General features: G+C 34.1%; 1 protein-coding gene across 14 annotated transcripts in view; it reads left to right on the top strand.

Moving 5' to 3' along the window:
- The window catches only part of ARB2A (ARB2 cotranscriptional regulator A), a 500,239-nt gene that overhangs the window by 119,202 nt on the left and 363,543 nt on the right, over positions 1 to 17,494 (top strand). The window lies entirely within an intron of this gene.

Raw genomic sequence — 17,494 nt, 5'->3', positions numbered from 1 at the left:
CTGTTATGAGCTAGCCTGTCTGTGGGTTTAATTTGAATTCACTGAAGAGAGTGGACTTCGTAGATTCAAGTTAATGAGCCATTTCTCTTAAAGTCTTCTGTCACTATGGGATTGCATATAGTTAGAACTGACAGTTGGAAACATGCTGAGATAGGGAAACTAAAAAAACAGCTGTCTCTCTGGGCAAATGGTACCAGCTGGTGAAGCTCTCCAAAGCAAAATATTTTATATAATAAAATAGCTTTCAGAGATCACTGAAGTTACATATTATATATTTAAGGTAAATTTTTTGTTTGTTTGCCTTCATTGAGCCAAAATACTGTGATATAAAATGGCAGGTACATTTTATTCAGTTTAAGAAGTCTTTTATTTTATTGACAAGTAATCTCCTTCGCATGTGTTCATTAATTCATAAGCCTTCAGAGTTTACTTTCTAAAATCGTGTGCAGATCCCTGGAAAGGTGTTTTTGTTTCTTGTATAGATTTTAGAAATAAATACTATTTTTTTCCTGTTAGGTCTTTTCTGGAACAAAATCTATTTTTGAAATGTTTTTAATTGTATTAGTAATTAATAGTTTATGTTTTGTTTTTAACTCACACTTTGAGGAAAGATTTATACCTCCGAATCTTAATTTAAATTTTAGAATTACCATTCATTTGATATAGTCCAATCTGACTGCTGAAAACTATCATTTAGATTTGTCAAAAATTTTATATTTTATCTAAGTAAGAATCTATTGCTTTTTTTGGCAGAATGGTAATTATTGAATTTTTGGAATGTCAGTATTCTGAGGTACTTTAGTTTTTGTACATGGCAAAACTGTATAATTAATGTTTGAGTGAAAACAAATAGGCAAAGGGCTGGTGTATATTACATCCTTCTGTAGAAGTTCATCATGTTACTCATAAGAAAGATTTTAGCTAAAAGTGATAAATCTAATTGAATATATAGTATATTTGGTTGTAATCCACTTAACATCCTGTTTTGGCTTATGAGCTATACTTCTTTGTTTTATTTTACTGATGGTTGCTAGGGGGCTAACAATATGTATCTTTAACTTACCACAGTTTATCTTCATAGAAAATGATGCCACTTCACATATAATGTGAGAGCCTTATAACATTGTATTTCTACTTCTCTCTATATCTGGGTTTCCATCTGGAATCATTTTCTTTAGCTTAAAGAACTTTCTGTAATATTTGTCATACCAGTCTGCTGGCAATTAATTTTCTTGGCTTTTGTTTATCTGGAATGGTCTTTATCTTGCTTCATTTTTGAAGGATAATTTGAATGTATGTAGAGTTCCAGGTGATGGGATTATTATTTTTTCTTGGATTACTTTTAAAGGGTTGTTCCATTTTCTTCTGGCTTGTATTATTTCTGTTGAGGAGTTGTATGTCTTATCTTTGTTACCCTCTATGTAATGTGTTGTTTTTCTCTGGCAGCTTTTAAGATTTTTTTCTTTATCACTGGTTTTCAGTAATTTGATTATGAATGTGCCTTAGAGTTCTTTTCTTCCTGGTTATTCTGCTTGTTGAGCTTCTTGGATCTGTGGCCTTACAGTTTTTATCAAATCTGGAAAATGATCTACCCTTATATCTTCAAATATTTTATCTTTTCTCCCATCCACACTTCCTATATTCTAATTACATTTGTTAAACTTATTGTCATTGTCCCACTGGTTACTGAAGCAGTGTTCATTTTTTCGGTCTTGCCAATCTTTTATTTGAGGGAGCTTTGTTGCTATATTTTCACATTTGCTTATCTATTCTTCTATAGCATGTAATCTGCAGTTAAATCTATCCATTATATTACTTATCTCAAATGTATTTTTTTTTTCAGTTCTTGGCAGTTCCATTTTTTATTTTTTTAATCTATTTCTTTTCTCATTATGCTTTTATTTTCCTCTATGTGACTGAACACTTTTGTAATAGGTGGCTTAATATTCTTGTCTCCTAATTTCATAATCTCTATCACTTCTAGGTTTGTTTTTATTGACTGATATTTTTCCTGGTTATGAATCACATTTTCCTGTTTCTGTGAATTTCTCTAGTAATTTGTATTGGATGGTGGTCATTGTAAATATTATGTTGATGAGTGTCTGGATATTGTTGTCTCACTTTTAACAAATGTTGAACTTTATTTTGGCAGCAGGTAAGTTTCTTATAAGCAGCCTGATCATTCTAGGGATAGTTTAGCTCTCTTATGAGTTGTGACCTTTTTCAGGTCACTGCTAAATATGAGTATTCCATGAGGCCTTTGCAGACTGGGTAGTTGCAACTCAACTGACTCCTATTCCCTATATGAGCTCTGGGAATTGTTAAGCTTTGAGCTTTCCAGTAAGTTTTCTCCAGTAGTTCTTTTTGTCTAGTCTCCTGCAGTTTCACCTTATGCATATACAGCTTAGTATTCAGCCAAAGACTTAAAGGAACTCTTAGGGAGACTTTCTAGAGTTGTTTTTCTGCATAAATCCCTTTTCAATTGAATCCTGCCATACAGTTTCCCTGAACTCTGACTCTTCTCAATGAAGCAAGGTCACAGTATTCTATTTGAGCTCCTCTTCCTTGTGTCACAACCCGGATACTGCCTTCAGGCAGAAAGCCAACATGTTTATGGGGCTTATCTCCTTTGTTTTCCTTCTCTCAAGGATCATAGATCTATACTGCTTTTTTTCTCCTATCTGAAACAGTTTAATACATTTTATACAGTTGTCTAGTTGTTTATAATGAGAAGGCATGTCCAGATGTCCAAATACTAGTAACTCTATTATGACTGTGAATTGAAATCTAACTGAATTTATTGTGCAAATTTTTTTTTTTTTTTTTTTTAACTCGTGGTAGAAACAGGAAGATTGGAGAAAACTGTTCCCAACCTCTCCTCCTTCAATGGCAGTGGTTGTGAAAGAGTATCTTTCTACATAAGATAGCCTATCTTTCTTACAATAGTAGTTCCCCGTAGAACCTACATCTTTATGTTCAATAGAATTGTCTTTTTCTAGCTCAACAAAGACTTTTCTTGTTAAATTGTTAAAACTCTCCATGTGTAAAGGTAAAAGGAAAGTGGTGAAAATAGTATCATTTTACTTCTGCTATCATTGTAGAGAATAATTATCTTCTTTTGAAAAAATATAAAGAGGCATAGTGTTAATCTATAATGTAGTTGCTGATATTATCTCTCTCACAAATTACTTTAAGCTTTCAGATGGCATAGCAAAGGCTACTCTGAGACGTGATAAAATTTTCTCAGTCTACCTGATTTTTCCCCCAATCCCTATTTTTAATGAGTATTTTTTTTAAAGTAGGATAAATAATTTATAGGAAATTTATTGTTTGCGTGTACAATGTCTGATTTATAACTTGCTTTTTTTCTGGCTTACTGATATGTATTACTAACCTTTTTGTTTTCATCTGTTGGTCTACCTTAGATGTGTGAACTTTAATGTGTTTCCTTGATTATTCTAATAAAAATCAGCACAAAGTCATTCAAACGTGACTATTTGCCTTTGAGATTGTTTGTTATAAATGTTTACTTTAACAGAGTGAGAAGGAAACAAGAAAAGATAAAAGCTAGTGGAATTCCTTACCCAGAGGCATAACATAGTGATGGTGTTATACTGAGTGCCTGAGTTCAGGAACCATGGACTCTTCATTTTTCTTGGTTTTGAAACATGGATGTTGGTATTATTAACAGAAACAGAAAAAATTGGGCTCTGTTGTTTTACATCAAATCATCTGAATATACCCAGTATTAAAGTTAAAATCATATACATTTATGTAGTCAGGAAATGAATCTAGAGCAGTGCTCTTAATAGTGTGCGTCACAGAAATGATGTGGATCAGACCGTTTTTTCCTTTTGGTCCAGGGCAAAGAATTTTGTGGAAAGTATCCGTAGTATATAAGTGGTGCTGTTTAGGCCAAGGGCTCTTAAACAGGGGATTGGGATGATAGGATTTAAAGGTTGGGGTCTGTTAATCTAGATGGCTTCCGTGGAATAGAAATCACATCTTTGATTTTACTAACCTCTAACCTAAATTTCTTTTAATTGTAAATGGAGGCATTAAAAAAAGTAATATTAACAGTCTTGTGACTTTGTCACAGATAGAAATCACATATGTTCTCATATATAGTAGTTATAGTTATATTTAAAATGAATTAATAAGGAAGAATGTACATTATATCATAAATTTGGTATTTAAAGTATTTTGCACAACTTTATTCCAATATAATTGGTTTATTTTATAGTCCTAAATCTTATTTTTGTTTTAAAAACATTATTCTGAGAACAGTCCATCGACTTCATCAGTCAGCCAAGAGGATTATGCCGCACAAATTAAGAGTGTCTGGTTAAAATTTCTCGTCTTATACGTAGACCATCTTTTGTAGTTAGTTTGTCTGCTAGTATATGTTACTAATAGCCCTTTAATTTCCAGTTTTGCATCTCACTCTCCCTCTCCCTCAGCATCTTTATTTATTGAAAGACTTTGTAACATGGGAAAAGTAATATACACGTTTAGAAAATAGACTCTAGACTCCAGGGCAGGCGGATTGCCTAGGTTTGAATCCAGACTTCATGACATTTAGATGAGTGACCACGGGTGGGTTATATAACCCTTTGACTGCCAAGGGTTCTTGGAAGGACCTTTACTTTATGGGGTTGTTGTGAAGATTTGTTGTGAATGGAGATGTATTAAAGGACCTTATGTCAGTATGACTGCTTTGCAAATGTTTGCTACTATTATTACTATTTACTCAGAAAATATTTGATGTCATTACATGAATTGGCTTTAGACATTCAGCCCAAGACAAGTATATAGTTGCTACTCTTTGAAAATTTAAAGTCTGGTGTCAAAGACAGATCTTGGAAAAGGCATTATTAATTATTTAAGTGTTAGGAAGGTAGTGCAAGTTTCTTAGCTATGTCTTGAGGATAGATTGGGGGCCAGGCAAGGGAGATGTTAACGTAAGCAAAGAATGGGGGGAGCATTCAAAGCAAAGCAACATCATTTGCCAAGATTCTGGGTGAAAAAATCCTGCCACTTCTGAGAATATAAAAGAAAGCCAGTGTGGCTACAAAACGAGAATGAGAATGGTATAGGATTAAATATGAGAAATAGATAGGGACCAGATCTGGTAGGGACTTGTAGGATTTAAGGATTTGGATCATTATTCTAGGGGCACTGGGAAGCTACTACATTTGCATTTTTAACAGGAGTAATACATCTGCTAAGAGGAGATTGGATCTGAAGGACACTGTGTTAGATACAATAAGATTTGTTAGGAGATTACAGAAGCAAGGAAGAGATAATGACCTGTTGATAGTGACTAGAATGGCGATAGTAGAGATGAGGAGATATGGAGATATTCCAATATGAGCTTGAGGGACTTGATGAATGAATGTAAGGGGAGGATGAAGGAGGAGGCGTTAAACGCTTAGGCTTATAGACTGAGCAGTTAGATGGCTGGTAGTGCCATTTCTGGAGCTGATTAACAGAATGGAGGAGGAACAGCCTAGAACATATACAGATGGATTTAGTTTGAACATACTGAAGCTCTTCAATAAATGTTTGAATATTTAAGGTGCCTGAAAAATCACTAGGAGGAGATACCAATAGTTAGTTGAATACATACAGGTCTGATTCTCTAGTGAGTTATTTAAGAATCTGGTTATTAAGAATCTGGTTATTGGGAAGAAAGGGTGGGATACAATAAGGACTCTTCTTTAGAGCAGATAAAAGGAAACTATGAGAACAACTGATCTGAAGCAGATCTAAATGGAGGACAGCTGGGAATATAGAGTAACACCTTGGGGGATGCTAATGGAAAGTTGGAGGAATGAATATTTTCTCAAAGATATGCCGAGCAAGTAGTCACTTCAAAAGATTTTTAAAAACCTTTTAGAATGTACCCCACAAGAATGAAGTATAAGAGGTTTAAAGGGGAAAAATGGAGTTGAGATGGAGATAATTTTAGTGAAATTTAAGATGTAGTTCTGACTTAAGAGGATATGAATCCAGGGTAAATGTCCTTTGGTTCTAATTAGACCACTCATTGCCATTCATTCATATCATAGTCTCTTTAATGTAAAGATGTTGGAGTAGCCCTTTTAGGTTTAGCCAAACTGACATTATTGAATAATATTAAACTTTAATTATTAAGAACTTTTATGTTTCTTTCTTCTTTTCTTTCCTCTGACTCTTCCTTCTTTTATTATTCCTTCCCCCTCTCCCATCCTACTCCTTCTAGGAGGTGGCTAGGATGGAAGTAGAGTTTGGATAAATAGGACATTAAGAGGGAAAGATGTCCTTTTCTAAGTAGTTAGGTTAACTTACAGGGTGGATCTTTATTTTAAATGATTCTAAGTCCCAAGATGATAATTTTGTGTACATTTAATTTTAATAGGATTCAATAAACAATACTTAATGTTATGTTTTTCTTAGTGAATATTTTTGAGAAGCGTTAAGTAACTTAAAAATTGATTGATTAAACCATGATAGATCCACACAATGGAATGTTGCTATGACTAGTAAAAAAGAATGAAGACAATCTCTATTACTGACAGGGGAGTTCACCAGGGTAAATTTTTAGGTGATAAAGTAACACAGCGCATTTAGTCTGCTATAAGAAAGGGGATAATAAGACTACACTGTGCAACACAGAGTGTTTAGTGTACTGTCCTTTTTAAGAAAGAAGAGAAAATAAAAATTTTATATGACTGTATTGGCTCAGAGAAACATTAAAAGGATGTATAAGAAACGAATATTAAGATTTCCTGTAGGGGATAGAATGAGAGTGAATACAACGGAGGAGGACAGGGATGAAGGAAGTGAGACTTCTCAATGTATATCATATTATATTGTTTTCATTTTTAAATTGTGAATTTTACAATACAGAACTTCCTTTTTAAAAGATTGTTTTTCATAAAGTTCTTTATAAAAAGTGTCACATGTCTGCAGGCACTACTAATTAAATTTTTTTCATTCATTCATTATTCATGTATTGTGCACCTGTATTGTGGTTGATGCTACAATGAAGTAGGATATAATTCTTATTTATAAGGTGCTAATAGTTCAGTAGGCAAATGAGAATATGAGATAATCATGATGGAATGACACATGTTAAAAGAAGGGCACAGAATTCATTGGCAAAGTCAGTAAAAACTTCAGTTAGGAGGGTAGTATTTGATTTGAGTTTTGGGGAATTGAAGACGATGGGGAAGTTAAGATAATTTTATATAGGGGATAAACAATGGCGCAAACAACAAAGTATGGCATTTACTTCAGTTGTCTTGATTTTGACAAACAACAATGGGTGAAAATATCCATAAGTATAGTTGTAGTCTTGCAACATTTTAAGAAATTAAAGTCTTTTGATGAAAGCAAATTGTTATTACCCTATTTGTCATCTGCTGCATTTTTATTGAAATAACCTGTGGCTAAAGATGCAATGTCAGTAGCATCTGAACTAGAAATATGAACAGTTTGAGAAATTTTAAAATAACTCTTTGTTTTGTTATATTTTCACACTTATATATATGGTTCCTTGTAATTATGTAACATTCCTGTATCATATATTACTTAATCTTTTTCTGAAACATTTGCATATTTTCAAAACATTATCCCCCTTTACTACTAATATATTTGTGTATATTTCTTAAGAACAAGAACATTCTCTTTATCAGAATCAAGAAATTTTCCATTAATAAAATATTATTCTATAGATTGTTTAAATTTTGCTGATGTTGTGTAATATACTTAATAAATAGCTACTGTTCGTTAAGTACAGGATCAAATCCAGGTTCACACATTGCATTTAGTTGTCATGTCTCTTTATTCTATAACAACGCCTTATCTTCTCTTTATCTTTCTTGACCTTGACATTTTTTGAGGAGTACAGGATATTTGTAGAATGGCTCTCAATTTGAATGTTATATGTGTTTTCTCATGATTCGATTCAGGTTATGCATTTTTGGCAGAAGTACTTTCGAAGTGATCTTTTATCCTCCAAGCATTATATCAAGAGCATGTGATTTTGATCTGTTCCAATATTGGTGATGTCTTTCAGATCTCACCACAAAAGTACTATTATTTTTCTCTTTGTAATTAATAAGTAATTTGGGGGAAGATACTTGAAACTATGAATCTTTTACCTACTAATTTTAGCATCCATTGATTTTCTAACTTTGTCATTTCCTCTCTATGTATTAGTTGGGATTCTGCTGTAAGGAAGAGCATTCTTCATCCTTCCCTTTTACTTCATTTATATCATTATGGACTCATAGATTCTTGTTTTATTTAATAGGTGATATGATCCATTGCTGCCATTATTTTGATGCCTAAATTATCCCAGATTTAGCCAGAAGGATCCTCATCAGGCAGATTTCTGTGTTCTTTTAAAATGTATAAGCCACTCTTACAGTATTTTCTTAATTTTTGGTACAAAAAATACTTTTTAGATTTATCTTGTACTTTCTGTGCTCCAGGTCTTGAATCAGCCTTTTCTCCAGTGAGCTCTGGCTCCTCTTAGTGGGGAATTGGACACGGGGACACACACACACACACACACACCTCCCCACAGCCATGAACAGCATAATGATGTGGTCAACAATGGACCGCATATATAAGGTGGCTCCATAAGATTAAAATATTCTCTTTCTATTCTCCCTTTTCTGTGTTTAGGTGTGTATCGGAGTCTCACTCTGTTGCCCAGTCTGGAGTACAGTGGTGCGATCTCGGTTCACTGCAACCTCTGCCTCCTGAGTTCAAGCGATTCTCCTGCCTTAGCCTCCCAGGTAGCTTGAGGCTACAGGTGCATGCCACCATGCCTGCCTGATGTTTGTATTTTTAGTAGAGGTGGGGTTTTGCCATGTTGGCTAGGCTGGTCTTGAACTCCTGAACTCAGGTGATCCGCCCACCTCAGCCTCCCAAAGTGCTGGGATTACCGGCATGAGCCACTGCGCCCTTCCCTGTTTAGGTATATTTAGATACAGAAATACACCATTATGTCACAGTTGCCCACAGTATTTAGTACGGTATCATGCTGTACAAGTTTGTAGCCTAGGAGCAGTAGGCTATACCATGTAGCCTAGATGTGTAGTAGGTTGTGCTATCTGAGTTTCTGAAAGTGCAGTCTATGATGTTCACGCAGCAACAGTCACCTAATGATGCATTTCTCAGAATATATCCCCTTCACTAAGTATTGCATGACTGTTTAGACACATGCACATGCACACACCTGCCCCACCCCAAGATCTGTGCATTGCTAGTGATGCCAGTGCTTTTAGACCCTCAGCAAATATATTTGTGTGTCTGTGCATGTACATACATATATATTCACAGTTTTTACTTTCTGTAGATAGGTAAATTTAGAAGTAAATAGGATGCAGTATATATATATATATATATATATATATATATTTGTTTATTTATATCCATTTTATCTGTATACATATGTGTATGTGTAGTAGAAAATAGGAGTATATACTGACATCAGCACAAGGAATTTTTAATTTAATTTAATTTTCAGATGAAGCCCTGAAACAGAAAAATGAGACCTGACAAAGGAGGAAATATAGGTGATTTTTTTTCTGCCTTCCTCTCATTGCATTCCCAATATCACAGCCTGAAAATATTGAAGGGAAGATTACTTTTTTTTGTTTTTGAGATGGCCAGGACTCTTCTATTCCTCTTCTTGGCCAGTAACATGAAATGGATGCTGAATTACCACTCCTAGCAATGTGAAGTGACTAGGTAATGTTTTCTATTTGTATCTGGAGAGGTAAAGCTGGCTGCTAGGAAGGAGTAGAGACTGGAGGGGCTGTGGGAGTGGTGTACTCTGCAGACTTCAGTATTTTTTTCAGTGCTTCTTTCAGTGGAAGTACTACAGATGCTCAGATTATCTAGTAATGAACTTCATTGCTTATGGTGAGATGAGTTAACTTTGGATGTAATCATGCTGGATTTTAGCTGCAGTATTTTTACATATAAACACTGAATAAAATATTATAAAATACCCAAAATTAACCTCGGGCCTGTTCATATTAGCTACACTTTCACCCTAAAATCTAAGAATACCATGTGTATTAAATATTTTAGTATTGTTTATTAAATATTATATTAAATATTTTAGTCTCAAACTTATGGGATTGAGAAATCTCCAGAAAGAATTGGGAGGGTAAATGGATAATCATCTGTGTTTCAGGGTTCTCTTTTAGAGTCTGTTTCTGTTAATGTATTAATAAATGATTAAAAATAGTTAAAAACCAACAAAAATTTGTTGAGTACATTGTTCTACTTGGTTTTGAGTTAGGATTAAGTAAAACTACAGTCTTTCTTCTCAAGGAACTTACATCAAGCAGAGGAAATGAGACTTAAATATAATAATCAGGACTGGGCATGGTGGCTCACGCCTATAATCCTAGCACTTTGGGAGGCTAAGGTGGGTGAATTGCTTGAGCTCAGGAGTTTGAGACTAGCCTGGGCAACATGGTGAAACTCCATCTCTACAAAAAATACAAAAAATTAGCCAGGCGTGGTGGCGCAGGCCTGTAGTCCCAGCTACTTGGGGAGCTGAGGTGGGAGGATCATTTGTGCCCAGAGGTCAAGGCTACAGTGAGCTGAGATCGCGCCACTGCACACTCCAGCCTGGATGACAAAGTGAGACCCTTTACCAAAATAAATAAATAAATAAAAGAAAGAAATATAGTAATCAGAAAAGTAAAAGCTAGTGAATAATTATTTGCTGAGTAGACTTTGGCTGGCAATCAGAGAAAGGCAAATATTTTAGGGGAAAAGCTATATGAAGGTGGTATGCCTTAAGCTTATTTTTTAAAATATGACTATAATGGAGAGCTAGAGACGTATTATCTTTTGATAATAGAACTATTATTCAGAGACCTTAAAATAAATATTTAAAATGCTTGAAAACATTAAAAAGGTTAAAAAAAATTTTAAAGAATAGATTTTAAATAATACCAAATGAAATGTATATAAATCAAAATACGGTCAAGTTAAAATTCAACAGCCTACTTAAATAGAAGATTAGACATAGCTGAAGGGAGAATTGGTCTACTAGAAGATAACTTATCTCAATAAAATTACTTAGTATATAGCTCAGAAAGATTTTAAAAAGAGATGGAAAATATGAAAGAGAGCTTATAACAGGGATAGTAGAATGAAAATGTTTAGCATGTATTAATAGGAGTTCTAGAAAAAGAAAGAGTGAGGAAATATTTGAAGAAATACTATCTGTGAATTGTCTTGAATTGGTGAAAGATTCAGGAACTACATTGAGTCCTCAGGAGGATTAATAAAACTGAACCTACACCTAGGTATTATAGTGAATCTTTGGCACATCAAAGGCATAGGGAAGATTATAAAAGCAAGCAGATAATGAAGCATGATTATCTACAACCTCAGCTAGACTGACAGCTGAAACATTAACAACTGTGGATACCAGAAGACACCAGAGGAAATAACTATTGATCCAGAATTGTATGCTCAAATAAAACCATAATTCAAAATTAGGTTCAGATACATATATTTTCAGACAAAGGCTGACAGTTTACCTTTTGCTAAAGAGCTACCAAAGAAGCAAACTGAATTAATAAGAAGAAAGAAAGTGAGATGCAACTAAGAAGGAATGCTGAGCAATGGAATTGGTAAGCCTGTGAGCAGTGTAAAGGAACTTTAGCTATATAAAGCAACAACAATAATAAACAACAACAAATACAAAACCAAGGTAGAAAAATATACTATTTAAAAATAACATGAAGGAGGTCAGATGTATTAAAAAGATGGGGTAAATCTCTCTAAAGTCTTTGAACTATTCAAGAAAAGAAGATTAATTTTAGATGTAAGTATGCTAAGTATTCATGTTAAAACTCTAAGGATGTCACTAGCGGAATAGAACCAGAATATATCACTTTTATACCAGAGAGTGAGAAATAAAGAAAACTTAGCCTATTAAAAGATAGGAAGAGAAAGAAGAAACATAGAAAAAGCAAGGTAAATAAAAGATATGGGATAAAATGATTCAGTAACTACAAAGAATTAAACCTGCCAGCTTGAGTTAAAAACAACAAAACAAAATTTTAATGTGATATGTAAGATATTCATCTAAAATGTAAGAGCAGGAAAAAGTAGAAAGTAAGCCTAATTATGCATGCAGGGTTTTTTTTTTGTAAAAATATCAAAACTTGATATTTTCCAAGAGTGGTTATTTAATATTTGAGTATCAACACTTTTTTTGGTTAATCGATAATAGTGATAAATTTTCCCATTTTGTAAAATGTAAAAAAAACTGTAATATTAAATTCAATATATAGGTTTCACCTGCTTATTAACTTTTAATATTTGTAGAAACACTACATTATGTTGCTGGTGTAATACTAAATTTGTTTCCATTGAACCATAATATACTTCTTGACCCTAAAGGTAAATATTACACGTTGTGAATGTTCCTAATATACTGCACTGGGGATAAACACATTTTAAATCAGGTCATTGCTCAAAGCTGAAATCTCCTACCAATTGCAATTGGTCTGTTTAGAGATGAAATGAGTAAGACTGGTTTTTAAAAAGCTGTAAGTTTTTATTTCCTGTTACTGATACATATTATTTTACACATTTATGGGGTACTTGTAATACTTTGCTATATGCATAGGATGTGCAATGATGAAGACAGGGTATCTGGGGTATCTGTCACCTTGACCATTTCAGTGTGTTAAGAACATTTTAAGTACTCTCTTCTAGCTATTTAACATGCAGTACATTATTGCTAACCATCGTTGCCCTACTCTGTTATCAAACATTAGAATTTTTACCTTCTATCTAACTTTATGTTTGTATCCATTAACTACCATCTCTTCATTCCACCCTCAACCCCCACCCCACCCATTCCAGCCACTGGTATCTATAATCTTGGTACATTTTATTTTTTGTAATATAGAAAGAATATTTTATTTATTTTTAAATTTTGGATTTAGGGGGTACATGTGCAGGTTTGTTACATGGGTATATTGCATGATGCTGAGGTCTGGGCTTCTAATGAGTTCATCACCCAACTATTGAACATAGTACCTGATAGGTAGTTTTTCAACCCTTACCTTTCCTCCTTTCTTCCCTCCCTGCCTACTTTTGCATTCCCTAGTGTTTATTGTTCCCATCTTTGTGCCCATGTGTACCCAATGTTTAGCTCTCACTTATAAGTGAGAACATGTAGTATTTGGTTTTCTGTTTCTGCATTGATTCACTTAGGATAATGGTCTTCAGCTGCATCCATGGTGCTGCAAAGGACATGATTTCATTCTTTTTTCTAGCTGCATAGTATTCCATCATGTATGTGTACCACATTTTCTTTATTCAGTCCATACTATCGATGGAAACCTGGGTGGACTCTATGTCTTTGCCATTGTGAATAGTGCTACAATAAACATATGAGTGCAGGTATCTTTTTGGTAGAATGATTTATTTTTCTTTGGTTGTATACACAGTAATGGGATTGCTGGTTTGAGTGCTAAGTCCATTTTTAGTTCTTTCAGAAATCAACAAACTGCTTTCCACAGGGGCTGACTAACTTACATTCCCACCAACAGTGTATAAGTGTTCTCTTTCCTCTGCAGCCTCACCAACATCTTTTATTTTCTAACTTTTGAATAACAGCCATTCTGAATAGTGTGAGAAGGTATCTCATAGTGGCTTTGATTTGCATCTCTCTGGTGATTAGTGATTTGAGCATTTTTTTCATGTTTGTTGGCTGCTTCTATATCTCTTTTGAGAACTGTTCAAAAGTGGACCTTTGCCCACTTTTTGATGAGGTTATTTGTTTTTTGGTTGTTCAATAGTTTACGCACCTCACAGATTCTGGATATTAATCCTTTGTCAGATGCATAGTTTTAAAATAATTTCTTATGTTCTGTAGATTGTCAGTTAACTCATTTGACAGTTTTTCCTTTGTAGTGCAGAAGCTCTTTAGTTTAATTAGGTCCCAGTTGTCAATTTTTGTTTTTGTTGCATTTGCTTTTGAGGACTTTGTCATAAATTCTTTGCCTAGGCCACCATCTGGAAGAGTATTTCCTAGGTTCTCTTCTAGGATTTTTAGTTTGAGGTCTTACATGTAAGTCTTTAATCCATGTTGGGTTAATTTTTCTATATGGTAAGAAGTAGGGGTCAAGTTTTATTCTTCTGCCTATGGTTAGCCAATTTTCCCAGCACCATTTATTGAATAGGGTATCCTTTCCCCATTGTTTATTTTTACTGACTTTGTTGAAGATCAGTTGGTTGGTGCTGTGTGACTTTATTTCAGGGGGTCTGTATTCTGTTCCATTGGCCTATGTATCTATTTTTGTACCAGTACCATGCTGTTTTGTTTACTGTAGCCTTGCAGTATAGTTTGAAGTCAGGTAATGTGATGCTTCCAGCTTGATTTTTTTTCTTTTTTTTTTTTTGCTTAAGATTGGCTTGACTATTTGGTCTCTTTTTTGGTTCCATGTGAATTTTAGAATAGCTTTTTCTAATTCTGTGAAAAATGACATTGGTAATTTGATAGGAATATCATTGAATCCATAGATTGCTTTGGGCAGTATAAATATTTTAATGATATTGATTCCTCCAACTCATTAGCATGAAATTCTTTTCCATTTGTTTTTGTCATCTGTGAGTCTTTCAGCACTGTTTTGCAATTCTCCTTCTAGAGATCTTTTGCCTCCTATGTTAGATGTATTTTTAGATTTTTTTTTTTTGGTGGCTATTGTAAATGGGATTGCATTCTTAATTTGGATCTCAGCTTGAATGTTATTGGTATATAGAAATGCTAATTTTTGTGTTTTGATTTTCTGTCCTGAGAGTTCGCTGAAGTCATTTGTCATGTCTAGGAGTCATATGGTGGAATCTTTAGGGTTTTCTAGATATAGAATCATATCAGCAATGAAAAGAGATAATGTGACTTTCTCTTTTCCTATTTAGATGCTGTATAGTCCATTCTCACACTTCTATAAAGAAGAAGTGTGAGAATCATACAATCATAGCAGAAGGCAATCATAGCAGAAGGCAAAGGGGAAGCAAGGACCTTCTTCACATCGCAGCAGGAGAGAGAAATTCAAGCATGTGAGAACACAGGAAAAACTCCTGTTTATGAAACCATCAGATCTCGTGAAAATTCACTCACTATCATGAGAACAGAAAGGAGGAAACTGTCCCCATAATGTAATCACTTCCTTCCCTTGAGAGGTGGGGATTACAATTTGAGATGAGATTTGAGGTTTGGGACAGAGAGCCAAACCATATCAGATACCTTTTATTTATTCTTCTTGCCTGATTGCTCTGGCTAGGACTTTCAGTACTATCTTGAATAGGAGTGATGAGACTGGATATCTTCTTAGGGGGAATACTTCTAACTTTTGCCTGTACAGTATGATATTGGGTGTGTGTTTTTCATAGATGACTCTTATTATTTTGAGATATGTTCCTTTGATGGCTAGTTTGTTGAGGGTTTTTATCATGAAGGATGTTGGATTTAATGAAAGCATTTTTCTGTGTCTATTGAGATGAATGATCATCTCAATAACAATAAATAAAAAAATGGTTTTTGTTTTTAATTCTGTTTATGTAATGAATCACATTTATTGATTTGCATATGGTGAACTATCCTTGCATTCCAGGAATAAAGCCCACTTGATCATGGTGAATTAACTTTTTGATGTGCTGCTGGATTCGATTTGCTAGTATTTTGTTGAGGATTGATTGGTCTCTGTTCATTAGGGATATTGACCTGTAGTTTTCTTTTCTTATTGTATCTTTACCAGATTGGGATAGGGAGTTAGGGAGGAGTCCCTCCTTCTTGACTTTTTGTAATAGTTTCAGTGGGATTGGTACTAGCTCTTTGCGTATCTAGTAGAATTGGTAGAATTCAGCTGTGAATCAGTCTGTTCCAGGGCTTTTTTTGGTTGGTAGTTTTTTTAAATTACTGATTCAATTTCATCACTTGTTCGAGATTGTTGTTTCTTCCTCATTCTATCTTGGGAGGTTGTGTGTTTCAGGGAATGTATCCATTTCCTCTAAATTTTCTAGTCTGTGTGCATAGAGATGTATATAGTAGTCTCTGAGGATCTTTTATATCTCTCTGGGATCATTTGTGAAGTCATCTTTGTCATTTCTGATTGTGCATAGATTTATTTTCTTTGTTAATCTAGCTAACAGTTTATCAATTTTATTTATCTTTCAAAGAACCAAATTTTTTATTTTGTTGATCATTTGGATGGTTTTTTGAGGTCTCAATTTCATTTAGTTCTGTTCTGATTTTAATTATTTTTTCCTTCTACCAGCTGTGAATTTAGTTTGTTCTTGTTTTTCTAGTTCCCTTAGGTGCAAGGATAGGTTGTTAATTTTGAGATTTTTCTGTTTTCCTTTTTTTTTTTTTTTTTGAGATGGAGTCTTGCTCTGTGTCCCAGGCTGGAGTGCAGTGGCGTGATCTCGGATCACTGCAAGCTTCGCCTCCCGGGTTCACACGATTCTCCTGCCTCAGCCTCTGGAGTAGCTGGGACTACAAGGTGCTCGCTACCATTCCCGGCTAATTTTTTGTATTTTTTTACTAGAGACGGAGTTTCACCAGGATGGTCTCCATCTCCTGATCTCGTGATCTGCCTGCCTCGGCCTCCCAAAGTGCTGGGATTACAGGCATGAGCCACCGCGCCCGGCTGAGATTTTTGTGTTTTCTTGATGCAGTAATTTAGCACTACAAACTTTCCTCTGAATGCTTTTGCCACATCACAGAGGTGTATGTTGTGTCTCTATTTTTGTTTGTTTAAAAGAATTTTTTGATTTTTGCTTTAATTTCATTGTTTATCCAGAAGTCATTCAAGACTTTTATGTAATGATATCCATATATAGTTTGTGTGGTTTTGAGAGTTCTTCATGGTGTTGATTTCTATTTTTATTCCACCATGGTCTGAGAAGATGTTTCGTATGATTCATTTTTTATTTATTTTATTTTTTAATTTAGTTTTTTCAAAAAATTTACCAAGACTTTTATTATGACCAAGCATGTGGGCAATCCTGAAATATATTCTGTGTGCAGATGAGAATAATATATATTTTGTTGTTGTTGGGTGGAGTATTCCATAGATGTCTATTAGGTTCAATTGATTAAGTGTCAAATTTAAGTTCAGATTTTTGTTTGTTTTCTGCCTTGATGATCTGTTTAATAGCTTTTGTGGGGTGTTAAATTCTCCCCTTATTATTGTGTGGCTATATAAGTCTCTTCTTAGGTCTAGAAGTAATTGTTTTATAAATTTGGGTGCTCCAATGTTGGGTGCCTATTTATTTGTTGAATAGAACCCTTTATCATTATGTAATATTACTTTTTGTCCTTTTTATTGTTAAAGTCTATTTTATCTGATATAGGAATAACAACCTCTGCCCTTTTTTGTTTTAACTTGCATGATAGATCTTTCTCTATAGAAAGATTTTTACTTTGAGAAAGATCTTTCTGTATAGATAC

This window comes from Pongo pygmaeus, chromosome 4 (genome assembly GCF_028885625.2).
Source record: "Pongo pygmaeus isolate AG05252 chromosome 4, NHGRI_mPonPyg2-v2.0_pri, whole genome shotgun sequence".
NCBI lineage: Eukaryota > Metazoa > Chordata > Mammalia > Primates > Hominidae > Pongo > Pongo pygmaeus.
This window is presented reverse-complemented; position numbering and strand designations above follow the sequence as displayed.